The sequence below is a fragment of the Nannospalax galili genome, unplaced genomic scaffold, assembly GCF_000622305.1.
Source record: "Nannospalax galili isolate Female #2095 unplaced genomic scaffold, S.galili_v1.0 scaffold1488, whole genome shotgun sequence".
In the NCBI taxonomy this organism is placed as follows: domain Eukaryota; kingdom Metazoa; phylum Chordata; class Mammalia; order Rodentia; family Spalacidae; genus Nannospalax; species Nannospalax galili.
This window is the reverse complement of record NW_008358859.1, coordinates 850,478-864,291: the sequence shown is the minus strand read 5'-3', so window position 1 is coordinate 864,291 and position 13,814 is coordinate 850,478. Positions and strand designations below refer to the sequence as shown.

General features: G+C 51.9%; 1 protein-coding gene across 1 annotated transcript in view; it reads left to right on the top strand.

Moving 5' to 3' along the window:
• The window catches only part of Acot7 (acyl-CoA thioesterase 7), a 128,340-nt gene that overhangs the window by 82,169 nt on the left and 32,357 nt on the right, over window positions 1–13,814 (top strand). The gene's annotated exons all lie outside the window — the stretch shown is intronic.

The window sequence follows — 13,814 nt, the reverse complement described above, 5'->3', positions numbered from 1 at the left end:
CTTCCCCCTCCCCTGCCTGCCCTGAGCATCCCTCAGGAGGCCATGCTGCTTGCTGACCTAGTTTATAGTCCCATGTCTGCTGAAGTACAAATTTAAACTTTGAAGAGATTGCATAAGGAATTACCAAAATACCATTGGTGCCCATTTTTAAAACTGGAAATCAAAGTTGGATGGATGAGGACATCCCAGCAGCAGGGGATGTGAGAGTTGTGAGACATCAGGGGTAGGGCCTTGTGGAGCCCAGGAGAACACCCTGTGACTCACTGACAGATGGTACTTAAAGATATTCTTCCTGGCCGGGCGTGGTGGTACACACCTTTAATCCCAGCACTTGGGATCTCTGTGAGTTCAAGGCTAGCCTGGTCTACATAGTGAGTTCCAGGACAGCTGGGGCTACAGGGAGACCCTGTCTCAAAAAGACCCCCCAAAAAAAAAGACGTTCTTCCTGAGGTTTGCCTTTCCTTTTCCAGTAGATGCAGATCTTGCCTCTAACAGCACAGACCTCGAAGGTCCTAGCCCAGGTTTCCCTGCAGCTCAGACAGAGGAGGACTCGCCACTAGGGTCATCGAGGACACTTTTTGCTTTCATAGTTTGCAGGGATTTTTAAAGTCAAATATAAGCACACCATAAATGGATAATGTCATTCTGGAAGAGACTAAAGTAAACTTTTTAAAAATATTTTATTTATTATTTTTATTTGATGTATATGCATGTATTGCCTGCATGTAGGTAAGTGCACCCATGTCGTGCAATGCCCTTGGAGTCCAGAAGAGGCTGTCAGATCCCCTGGAACTGGAGTTAACAGACAGTTGTTAGCTGCCATGTGGATGTTGGGAATTGAACCCAGGTCTTCTGCAAGAACATTCAGTGTTCTTAACTGCTGAGCCATCTCTCCAGCCCCTAAAGTAAACTTTCAAAACAAGGGGTTGCGGAGCTGGCTCAGTGGGTTAAGAGTGCTTGTTCTGCACCTGAGTATAGATCCCAAGCATGAAAAACTGGGTGTGGCTGTGTAGGTGCCTGTAACTGTAGTGCTGTGGGGCATGAGGACGGGAGGGTCATGGGGCCTGTTCGCCAGTCTGGCCAAGCCAGTGAGCTGCAGGTTCAGTGAGACACCCTATCACAAGGGAATAGGCTAAGAGTTATTGATAGAGCAGGGCCTATCAATAACTGGTGCTCTGGTCTCCAGTGAGCACCTACCCATCCATGTGCACATACACACACAGAGGTAGGGAAGGAGGAGGGAAGTGGAAGCAAGCTGTGGTACCTGAGTTAAGGATGAGTTTGAGGCTGCCCCATGCTACATAGTGATCTTGTCTAAAAACCAGAGCCGAGCCAGGCACGCTGTCACAGTCCCAGTTCCTCAAGAGGCTGGAATGGATTCCTGAGCCCAGGAATTGGAGACCAGCTTGGGCAGTGGGTGAGACCCTGGTTCAAAAAAGGCACAGATCAAAGTGAGTTGAAGGAGACACCAGGGAAAGGCAGTAAGGTGGGGCAGGTGACAGCAGATGTTGCAACTGTGGCATGTGGGTTTTGACATTGTGACTGTGGCATGTGGGTTTTGAAGTCTGGGCACAGCTGATCAGGGTGCACTGCGCTGTTCCTCGTGCTCAGGCTAAACAGAGCCCAGAGCACCAAATTCTCTTTTCTTCTCTGCTCAGATGTCTGTTCATCTTTTATGCCCCAGCTCAAATGGCATCACTATAGGTTTACGCTCATATCTGCCAGGGATTCCTCAAGAGCAGGGAGCAGATTATGTGTGTGTTGGCTGTAGTGCCCCATGCAGATGCAGGCGCTCAGTCTATGCTGAGAGACAGTTCACTTTTGAGTTGAAGGATAACGGGCCTTGGGCCTGCCAGAATCAGACTAGCCTCCCATTTGGGAGTGATTTTTAAGGCTTGTTTCTTAACTTTAAATAACCCTCTTTTGTGTGGTTCTGATTTCAGTGTCATGATTGATTGCCTCTTTGTTGGCACTGCCCTTTTGATTGGCTGTAGGTCCCACCCAGGGGAGGTTAGTTCTGCTTTCAAGCAAGTGGTCCTTTTCAGGCTCATGAATACTGATTGTGACAGACTATTTTTCTACCCTGAGAGGAGCTATGGCCTTGTCAGCATCCCCACCACCCACCTCACTGGCCCTGGATTCCATGCGGCCCCCCTCCATCCCAGCCAGCTCAGGCTTCTATAACAGACCTGTCCTTGAGCTTCCCACAGCGCCCTCTGGGAAGTTTGTGGCAGTCGGTGTTGCCCGGTCAGCTTATTTTATTTGTCTGTTGGGGTTTCCATCTCACTGGCTCTTTGGTTAAAGTGCGTGTCTGAAGCCAATCCTTGTGGCTTCAAGTGTGGGAAGGTGTCAGTGAGCTGCCCAGAGCAGAGAATCCTTGGAGAGCCCTTGAGAGGCCAGCTCGTTTACAGAGTGCAGACCGTTTCCTTTGATCTGGGCACTGTGTTCCTAGAAGTGTTTGCAGAGGCTTTATAGTACTTAATGCCTGTTTCCATAGGGGTATTGTGTTGGGGATTTATAAAATATGCCTAGACCCCTCGTCTCTTGTGTGCCTGGAAGCTTACCAGCAGTGTGTGTGAGTCGGGCACAGAGCTGCACCATTGGTGTGTTTTCCCGTGGAGTACTGTCAACAGCAGTGACATCTTAAAATTGCTTGAATCAGAGTCTTCACTGAACGAACTCAGTCGGTGCCAGGTGCTCGAGGGAATGATGAACCCACTTGGATGCAAATGTTGCCCTAGTCCCTGGGCTCTGTGGTGTGGTGTTGGAAAGATGCTCTGAGTCCTGAGTGAGTGACTCACTGACTGGCTGGACTTGGCCCTGATGGTGACAGGGTTGTAGAAGATGCTTTGGAGAGGGAAGGTTCTTCCTGGAAGAATCCAGGTATCAGCTTTATAGGATCAAATTTCTCTTCTGGGTGTGTAGAACATCCTCTTGTTGATTGAGGGATAGAAATGGCAGGAAGTGGGCTGGGCTTGTGGGTATGGCCCTCCTCTCCAGGAAGGAGCTCTGAGCTGAGTCATTAGTACAGGAGCATGCAGCTGGCTTGGCGTGTCTTTCCAAGTCCAGTGTGAAACCCTTCATGGCCCCTCCCCTCCTGTCAGCCTGGAAAAGGCCATTTCTGCCCTGTTGCGTTCTTCCCTCCCCAACTCCATGCCAGTGCTAAAGCTTCCTGGGGAGTCTGACAGGTACTGGGGGTACAGAGCACAGGTGGAGGAGGTTCTGAGGGGCCAGCCAGCAGCCTGGTTCAAGGCCGACCCCTGGGAGTCTCCTCAGCTTCCAGGCTTTGGCCTCTGTGTTGATGTTATTTCTTGAAGTTTGTTATTTTACGATAAAGACTGACAAAACCTGAGTCCTCTGCCCCTCCTCTCCCTGCATCCACTTTCAGCCACTTTAGCTGCTGCTTCTCATGGTGACTTTGGGCCCATAAATGCCAGACTTATCCTGCCATCCCCGTGTGTAGTTAGGTTGTGACCACAGAGCTGTTCATGGTAACCAGCCAGGCTTGGCTACCTTCCAGACAGGGTGGTTACCACAGCGCTCACCCTGGCCAGACAGCCCTGTAGCCCCGGTCATTGCTCTGTGCTGGTATCCCCTGCAGATTCCAGCCCACCGGCAGTTCTCTGCTTGGTGAGGTCAGGCTGTAGTCTTTCAGTCCTGAGGAAGGCGTGGCCTCTGGGTGGTGTGTGATGGCTGTCCCTGCATTGCTAGGGAAAGCTCATTTGCAGGCATACTTTCTATCCTGGGGATTGGGATACTCTTATCATGGGGACTGGGGTACTCTATCACGGGAATTGGGGATACGCTATCCTAGGGACTAGAGATACTCCATCATGGGGACTGGGGATACTCTGTCATGGGGACTGGGGATACTCTGTCATGGGGACTGGGGATACTCTATCATAAGGACTAGGGATACTCAATCATGGGGACTGGGGATACTCGATCATGAGGACTGGGGATACTCTCTATCATGAGGACTGGGGATACTCTATCCTGGGGACACTCTATCATGGGGACTGGGGATACTCTATCCTGGGGACACTCTATCATGGGGACTGGGGATACTCTATCCTGGGGACACTCTATCATGGGGACTGGGGATACTCCCTATCCTGGGGACTGGAGATACTCTCTATCATGGGATGTGGCACTTTAGGGAAGTCTCCCATGGGGCTTCCTAGGTATTGCTTCATGCCTGTCATTTCTGTGGTTTTTACCACAAAGGGCAAGGGCTAGACAGCAGCCTGCAGGTTCCGGCCCTCCCCTGATGATGCATTCTGTACTGTTCATGCTAGCCCCTGGCCCCTTTGACCGTCTTTAATCCTCATGTGTACTCCCGTCGACCAGGCTCCTCTGTTCTGCCATGTGCTGTGTACTCACATTAGGGAACCAAAGCTGTACAAAGTTGTGCTAGGCCTCTCCAGTAGTCAGCAGGGCTCAGGACCTGAGAATTGGTGTTTTTACCAAGTTCCGTGAGGAGTGGGGTGCCACTGCTGGTGGGGAGCTCCTCCTCGGAAAATGTCACCCCAGTAGAAAGGCCTGTTGCACCTGGTGACTCTGAATTTCTGTAGCTCTGACCTCCCTAGGCAGCCTCTGCAGCTGGGCTCATGAACAAACTTGAGTCCTGTCCATGGTCAGTTTGCCAAGGCCTCCCCTCCCTATGCAGGGCTCCTCTGTGCCTCCATATTTACTAGGAGGGACACTCTAAGCAGCCTGTCTTTTGTGGGGTGGCCCCTCTCCCCTCTTCCTTGTCCCGCTTGTGTTTATTGGTTGCCAGCCCCTTTTGGAGCCAATCACGTCTCCTGCCCACGCTCACGGCTGTGTGTTGTACTTTCCCCGAAGAATACAGCCTTATTCCTCAAGTGCTGGGCTCAGCCAGACAGCTGTCCAGGCACAGGGGTGCACTGGTGGTGGGTAAGCTGTCCAGGTGGTTCAGGTGGCCAGCCTGCAGAGAATCGTCACTGTAGATGGGCAGCAAGTAGGAGCCAGGGTGGCTCTAGCAGAGAGCAGGCCTTTCTTTTGAGCCCCTTCCTGCCTCTCATCCTCCTGACACCCTTATGGAAGCAGCCCAGAGCACATCTTTGTGCTGTAAGAAAAGCTGGGAGGAGGATCTCACTCCCACAGTTTTCTCTGACCCCTGTAATTACTTCATGAAGGCACCAGGGGACTGACGTCATGTCCGGGCATGGTGGCGCACACCTTTAGTCCCAGCACTTGGGAGGCAGAGGCAGGCAGATCTCTGTGAGTTCAAGGCCAACCTGGTCTACATAGTGAGTTCCAGGCCAGCTGGGGCTACAGGGAGACCCTGTCTCAAAAGACAAACTAAAAAAAGGAAGTGTTGTAGTCAGGGAACAATGAGCAGCAGCAGCAGCGAGACGTGGACACGGTTGACAGAGAGTGAGCTGGCTCAGTCCAGCTGCTTCTGTAGTTCACGTTCCTGGTGTGTGGGGAGTGAGTGGGGTGGGGCAGGTGCTGCTTTATGGTTTAGAAAGGAACCTTCCAGCCAGGCGTGATGGCGCACACCTTTGATCCCAGCACTTGGGAGGCAGAGGCAGGCGGATATCTGTGAGTTCGAGGCCAGCCTGGTCTACACAGTGAGTTCCAGGCCAGCTGGATCTACAGGGAGACCCTGACTCTGTTCAGTGATGCAACCTGGGAGATTCTGTTCAGAGATTCAAGGGGAGAAGGCTTGATCGCTTCTGAGGTGCTGGGAGGCGTCAGAGGCCCTTGTTGCAGTGAACTGGGGACAGGCATTCCTGAGTATGTCTGATGCTTGGTACTCATTCTGGTGACTTAGCACATTTGCTGGGCATGGTGGCCTGTCCTACAGTCCCAGCACTCAAGAGGCTGAGCAGGAGGATGGTGACTTACATAGTGAGACCCTGTCTCAGAAAAGCACAGATTCCTGGCCCCCCTCCTGGAGGTTGTGATGCTTCTGGAAAGAGCCCGAGGGTCTATGTTTTTAGTAAGGAGGCTGTGCTGGTGGTGCAGAAGCTACAAGGTCATTTGTCTCAACAGATCCAGCCATGCTGTCCTTCCCCCTTTCCTTCAATTTCTTTTTCTAAAAAAGTTTTATATTGTGTATGTGTGTATTCGTGGATACATGATGGGGTTGGTGCATGTGGAGGTCAGAAAACAACTTTGTTGAATTGATTCTCTCCTTCCACCTTCATGTGAGTTCAAGGGATTGAACTCAGGTTGTCAGGCTCATGCAGCAAGCACCTTTACCTGCTGAGCCATCCTGCCTACCATATTTATTTATTTTTGAGTTGGGCCTCACTATCTTGCCTAAGTCACTCCTGAACTCCTAGACTCAAGTGATCCTCCTACCTGATCCCCCTCCAGAGTGGCTGGACTACTTATGTGTTCTCTGTTTCAGAATCTTTATTGTTTATTATTATTTTATAATGGGCACAGGGAGAGAGATCTTGTCTTGTGTTTATGAAAAGTGGTCATGTCGTCTTGAACATCAAGAGCATTTTAATTACAAACCCCCTGAAGTGGGACCCATAAAGTACCAACCCCCTGAAGTGGGACTGGTGAAGCCTGCACATCCCTGATGAAAACACAGCTGCCTAGAACCAGGCCTGACAGAGAAGTAAAGTCAGGATGCTGTGCTGCTGCAGAGTGATGAAAAGGAGCTGCTGCCCTGCAGAGTCGGGGGAGATGGCTAAAGATGTTCTCAGAGGAAAAGTGGGTGGCTTTGAGCCTCTATGACTTAAAAAAGAAAAATTAAAAATACCAAAGTGTTGGTGCCGCGCAAATAGCAGAGTCTGCCCACGGGAGAGAGGAGGGCGGACTTGGGCCCGCATCTCCCTTCGCTCCTCTGTCTCAGGACCCTGGGTCCCTGTGTTCCCCCCTAGATCGATCTACACAGGCTCATGACATGGGAACATGTGATGTCCGAGCTCCTCCCACTACCCATCCCCCATCTCTACTTTCCACACCCTCCCTGGCCATCCTGGTTGGGTGCCCTCCTCCACCCTTTCCCCCCACCCTGTCCTCCTGGACATCCTGGTTGGGTGCCCTCCTCCACCCTTTCCCCCCACCCTGTCCCCCTGGCCATCCTGGTTGGGTGCCCTCCTCCACCCTTTCCCCCCCCCCTGTCCCCCTGGCCATCCTGGTTGGGTGCCCTCCTCCACCCTTTCCCCCCCCCCTGTCCCCCTGGCCATCCTGGTTGGGTGCCCTCCTCCACCCTTTCCCCCCCCCCTGTCCCCCTGGCCATCCTGGTTGGGTGCCCTCCTCCACCCTTTCCCCCCCCCCTGTCCCCCTGGCCATCCTGGTTGGGTGCCCTCCTCCACCCTTTCCCCCCCCCCTGTCCCCCTGGCCATCCTGGTTGGGTGCCCTCCTCCACCCTTTCCCCCCCCCCTGTCCCCCTGGCCATCCTGGTTGGGTGCCCTCCTCCACCCTTTCCCCCCCCCCTGTCCCCCTGGCCATCCTGGTTGGGTGCCCTCCTCCACCCTTTCCCCCCCCCCTGTCCCCCTGGCCATCCTGGTTGGGTGCCCTCCTCCACCCTTTCCCCCCCCCCTGTCCCCCTGGCCATCCTGGTTGGGTGCCCTCCTCCACCCTTTCCCCCCACCCTGTCCCCCTGGACATCCTCGTTGGGCTCATCGTCAAGGGCCCTCCCACATCAACAGACATGCCACAGGCCAGTCTGATTCAGGAAATCCCCCAGTACAGGTTCCCCAGTAGAGGGTGTGTCAGGCTGACAGTGGACGCTAGCCGGCACAGGCTTCCTAGTGCTGCTGCTGCTGCTCCTGTGACTCCCAGGCTGTTTCCTCACCTGCTGCCACCCCTTGTATCCCTTGGCTGTACTTCACACCCTCCTACCCGCTTCAGAGCTCAGGCCCCATCTTTACACTCTGGCTTCTGCGTTGATGGCTTCAGTGCCAGCCTCTCCCCTGGTTTCTGGCAGTGGCTTCAGAGCCTCTCAGCCGTGGAGCCCCATGGCCCCACATCTCTGTCGCCTTCAGCGTCTGGCCAGCGTTCCTGCAGGTGGCCCCGACTCAGCTCTGTCCTAGAAAGCCTCCGTCTCCCTGCTCAGCATGTCCTTCTGGCTCTGTTGTCTCAGCATGACAGATCTAGGCACAAGGTCCCCTGCTGGTCACTGGCTGCACCGGCCCCTCACTGGACACTACACTTCTCCACACACCTTCCCAACACATCAGCCAGCATCCTTGTAAACAGGAGCCACACCGTGCTTGGGACTCCTCAGGCAGAAGCCAAAGGCCCTTTCGTTAGGCTGTTTCTTCCTATTGCGCTTGTCTCCCTAGATGCCAGCCACCCTGGGCACGGAGCAGCACAAGTGGGCTCTGCCCTTGGCTTCCCTCTGCCCTGTTGCCATCCCTAGATAACTGACTACCCTGACGTTCCCTGCTGGCCAGCACGTGATCCCTCCTCGGCCCTTGCTTGCTCCTTGGCTGTGTTCATCAGGGTAAGCAGGGCAGATGACCTCTAGCAACGTTTGTTCTGTCCAAAGTGACCACTGCATTCATCTGATGGGTAGCCTGCCTCAGCCCCAGTCCACTGCTAGAAGGAGCCCCTGCTTTCTTTCACAGACTTTGAGGCAACGCGCTCCCTCTGGCCCCTCCCCTGACCGAGTGTGGCCTTACACTGCTTTCTTCCTCTCTCCTGGGTCTGTAGGCAGCAGGGGACAGCGTGCCCTACTCCGCTCTCTGATGCTGTGTCAATCCTTGAGCGACAAGAGGCAGACATATTTGTGGGCTCCCTGAATCAGAGCAGACACCCTTGTCCCCCTAGTCTGTGATGCCTCAGGGATATGGGAGCCACAGTCAGTGCCACCTGGGACTTTGCTGAGTCTCTCTGTTTCTTTAGTGGGGTGAGGGGTGCCGTTGCATGCACGGATACCATGGTGTGCATGTGGAGGCCTAAGGGCAGCTTATAGGCGTTCTCTCCTTATTTTTTGGTTGTTAGCCTGAGCCTTTAATGGCCGAGCTACCCTTCCAGCCCAGGAGTTCTCTACTACCATGTGAGCCTCAGGGATCAAACTCACGTTGTCTGCTTTGGAGGTAAGCACTCTACCTGTTAAGCTGTCTCCCTGGGCCTGAAGTTTCTTTTTGTTTTTTAATATTTTATTATTTTTATTTTATGTGTACGAGTGTATTGCCTGCATGTATGTGCGGGCACCCGTGTCATGCAATGCTGTGGAGGTCAGAAGAGGGCTTCAGATTCCCCTGGAACTAGAGTTAAGGACAGTTCATAGCTGCCATGTTGGTGCTGGGAATCAAACCCAAGTCCTCTGCAAGAGCAGTCAGTGCTCTTAACCGCTGAGCCATCTCTCTAGCCCCACTCCCTTTTAAAAAAATTTTTTATTTATTGTTTTTACTTTATGTATATGCATGTATTGCCTGCATGTAGGTAAGTGCACCCGTGTCATGCAGTGCCCATGGAGGAAAGAAGAGGCTGTCGGATCCCCTGGGACTGGAGTTACAGACAGTTGTTAGCTGTCATGTGGGTGCTGGGATTCGAACCTGGGTCTTCTGTAAGAACAACCAGTGTTCTTTCCTTTTTTTTTTTTTTTTTTCTGTCTTTTTGAGACAGGGTCTCCCTGTAGCCCCAGCTGTCCTGGATTCACTATGGAGACCAGGCTGGCCTTGAACTCACAGAGATCCACCTGCCTCTGCCTCCCGAGTGCTAGGATTAAAGGCATGTGCCACCATGCCTGGCACAACCAGTGTTCTTAACTGCTGAGCCATCTCTCCAGCCCCTGAAGTTTCCATTTTAACATTTTGTTGCTATCTTTAGAAATTCGTGGTCGTCTGAGCATTCAGTGCCAAAAATAATCTCTATTAACAGCTTTAATTAAGATTCCTGTTCTAAGAATTTCTTGGTCCCAGCCCACAGTGCTGCTGGGTGATAGGACCCAGAGAAGCCAGGCCCCTGTGGGCACTCAGGCTCACCTGGATCTTATAATAACCTCTTGTCATCACTGAGGGGTAGGATGTATAAAATGAGACAGAGTTACTACCATTTGCCTAATATAGGAGGCTAGCACCCACACTCCATCAGTTGGGATTAAATATAGAAATGGGGGCATCTCAGATCCCCACCCACAGGGCAGACAGCAGTGCCTCCAGGCTCCAAGCTGCCTAGTGCTGCTCTGGGCTTGTAGGCAGGCCTGACCCAGCCAGCCAGCAGGCCTCGGGAAAAGAAAAGCCTCTATTTTTGATCCAGTCAGCGTGTTTCGATACAGAAAAATCAAAACAAAACCTGTAAGCAGTTATATGTTAAGATTCAAAAATATCTCTACCACCAGCGTTTGCACGTTAGTGGCCAAGCAAGTCTGATTCCTTTTTCCTTCCCATAATTCCTGAAATGAATGCCGTCTCCAATGACAGCGCATCCTACAATTTTGTTGTCATCTTTTAAATTACGAATCGGGATGCAGGGCAGCCCACGGTGGACTGTGTAATTTGCCAAAGCTATTTTCTCAATGTTGGCACCAACCATGCCTGGCTGGGAACGGTGACAGGGCGTTCCCTGGACACCTGGAAGATGTGCTTCATAGAAAACTTGGCACTTAATAGTTCTGTTAATAGACAAGAGAGGGAAGTTGTTTGGTGACTTCCAGTGTGGAAGGAGGGGGTGTGACTGTCACTGTTCTGGGGAGACCGTGTCCCCTTAGGCAGCGCTAATGGCAAAGACAGGAATCCTGCCCCAGGCTTTTCTGTCCTTGACAAAATTAACAAACTCAGGCCTCTCCATCTACCTTGATCTACTGTGTGGTGTGGGTGATCATAGATGGGGATTTGTCATTGCCATCCTGGTCTACATAGTGAGTTCCAGGCCAGCTGGTGCTACAGGGAGACCCTGTCTCAAAAAGACTGAAAAGAAAAGAAAAAAAAAGTCCTTGTTGTGATGGGATCAGAATCTGTAGATTTTTAATTATTTCTGCATAAGACCCTTGAGCTCCACATTCTGTCTCTCAGACAGGGTCACATAGCCTAAGCTGGCCTCAAACTTGCTGTGTAACTGAGGATGATCTTGAATGTCTGATCCCCCTTTCTCTACTGATGGAGTGCTGGGGTCACAAGCATGCACCGCCATGCCTGGTTTATGTGGTGCTGGGGATGGAGCCCAGGCCTTCCTTAGTGAATGCTGGGCAAGAGCACAAGCAACTGAGCTACATTCTCTCTCTCTCTCTCTCTCTCTCTCTCTCTCTCTCTCTCTCTCTCTCTCTCACTGTTTTGTTTTTTGAGACAAGGTCTCACTGTGTAGCCCTGACTAGCCTGGAACTTACTGTATAGACCAGGCTGGCCTTGAACTAACAGACATCTGCCTGCCTTGGTCTCCCGAGTGCTGGGATTAAAGGTGTGCGCCACCACCTGCCCCTCCTCATTTTCTCTTGACACTGTACAGCAAGCAGGTCTCAACTCAGACCCACACAGTTGTTCACCGGAAGGGGTAAGGCTTGTACTGGATGCTTTTTCATAGTTTCCCCTCTACATCAGATCAGCTCCGATGGTAAGTAATCTTGTGAGCTGACTGGAGAGCACAGCCCCAGCATTTCCTATGTAAGCTGTTCTGTCAGGAGTTTGGTCACAGCGATGCCATGGGAACCAACACAGAAGACTGGCACCAGAGAAGTGGAGTCGTCATGACTGGGCCCAGTTGTGTGGTTCTTAAGCCTTTGGAGCTGCTTTATGGGAGGAACTGGGGAGAATTTGGGAAGGAGGCTAGAGCACGCTTAGAAAGTGCAGGCAGAGCTTGATGGGATTGTGTCAGAGCTCGGAAGACCAGAGGAGCACCAACAGAAGCATGGACAGTGTTGAGGCTCCCGGGGTCTCAGAAGGGAATTGGACTAGAGGCCATTTGTGCTGCTACATTCTCACAGACTGTCCTTACCTTGTCAGTGTCCTGAGACTCGGGCTGGATTTAAAAGTAATGAGTACTTAATGTGGCAAAAGAAATGTCTGGCAAATTAATTACCATGCAGGCTGGGATGTAGATGATGCGGCTACTTTTAGCCAGGTTTGCATTGAGAATTAAGAGCAAAAAACAGCAGAAATTTTGTTTTTTAACATTGTTTGGATTGAGAAGAGCACATTTAAAGTCTGTGTGTGTGTGTGTGTGTGTGTGTGTGTGCGCGGTGGTTGTTAAAGAGAGTAACGACATTAAAAATAAACCAAGGGCCAGCGAGATGGCTCAGTAGGTAGAGTGTCTGCTTTCCCCCGACCCACATGCGGGAAGGACGGAGCAACTGTACTGTGGTGTGTGAGCATACAGACAGGCAGACAGGGAGGCAGGTAGACACATACATACATACATACATACATACATACATACATACATACATACGAAAAGGAGAGAACAAGACGGGCATGGTGGTGCACACCTGTAGTCCCAGCACTTGGGAGGCAGAGGCAGGCGATCTCTGTGAGTTCAAGGCCAGCCTGGTCTACATAGTGAGTTCCAGGCCAGCTGGGGCTACAGGGAGACCCTGTCTCAAAAAGACAAAAAAAAAGAAAAGGAAGAACAGACTCTGCTGTGGCATGTGTGCATTAGGCAGAGAGAGAGAGAGAGAGAGAGAGAGAGAGAGAGATACATGTGTGCATGCTTACATACATACATACATAGAAAAGAGGGAAGGAGAGAAAGAAAAGAGAAGCCACATGGTTTGCCCTGGGGCAGCAGGGAAGATGCTCTGAGGGCATCTCAGGAACCAGCCGCCCATCCCTTTGCAGCTTCAGGGTCTAAAGGTTTTAATTCATTTGAAAGACCACTTGAGAAGCGCCCCATTACCCCTGCTCATGCAGCGCTGCTCAGTGCTAGCTGAAGTTCCACTGTCCATGGCACTGCAGCCATGGTTGGGGGGCCTGGCCAGCTTGAGCTGGTGGCAGACCTGGGCACTGCCATGCAAGGATCCCTGCAGGCAGCACTGAGAGGACAGTGGGCAGTGTGTGAACTTCAGTGGAGACCCCTGGGTATTGGAGGTGCTGATGCGGAATGTCTGTTGAGGAAAGCCCTAGGCAACAAGTAGCGCCAGCCCAGGAGAGACTGGGCTGCTAACAAGGCCCTGGGAGCCTGGCTCCCTCCGTCCTTAGCTCACATGAAGGGACCATCGGCCTTGGTGATGGACAAGGAGCTGTAGACTCTAACGCTTGCTCTGATGGGTTAGGGTCTGACTTCTGTCTGGTCCTTTGTTGCTCCTCTTGGTTTCTCATGTTTGGAGTGGAGATGCGCATCTCTGTGCTACCGTTCATTTTTACAAGGGCTCAGAGCTTCGAGCTGTTTTGAGTCTTGGAGGAGACTGAACCGTGGCTTTGAGCAGTGTCGGAGCTGTTAGACCTTTGGGGATTCTTGCAGTTAGACTGAGCACATTTTGCATAATGAGATGGAAATGGTCCTTTAGGGCCAAAGGGTGAACTGTGCTTTAAAGTGATGTTTTTGATTGGCGGGTTGACCAGGATAGACACATGACTGGACTACCTGGGATCTGTTCATTCATTGGTTTATGCCTAGCCATCTCTTGAGCACCAGGAGCCAGGGTTTGTCTTGGACCAGGGAAACTGAGGCACAGCCCCAGCTATCCATTTGATGCATGATGTAGTGCACTCTGGGGTCCCATGTACAACTCATACATGGGCCAGTGTGATGTGTGTGAAACAGGAAGTCATCCAGCCTGTGTGTTCCTTCCAAAGTCTGCAGGAAGATCCAACCCTGTCTTGACTGTCACATGCCTTGGGACCTTCAACATGTTGGAGTTGGTACCAGCAAGCTGGCATGTTCAATAAATAAGATAAAACCCCATTTAAAGGAGTTGCCAACTTTGATTTTTAACCAGTCGTGCT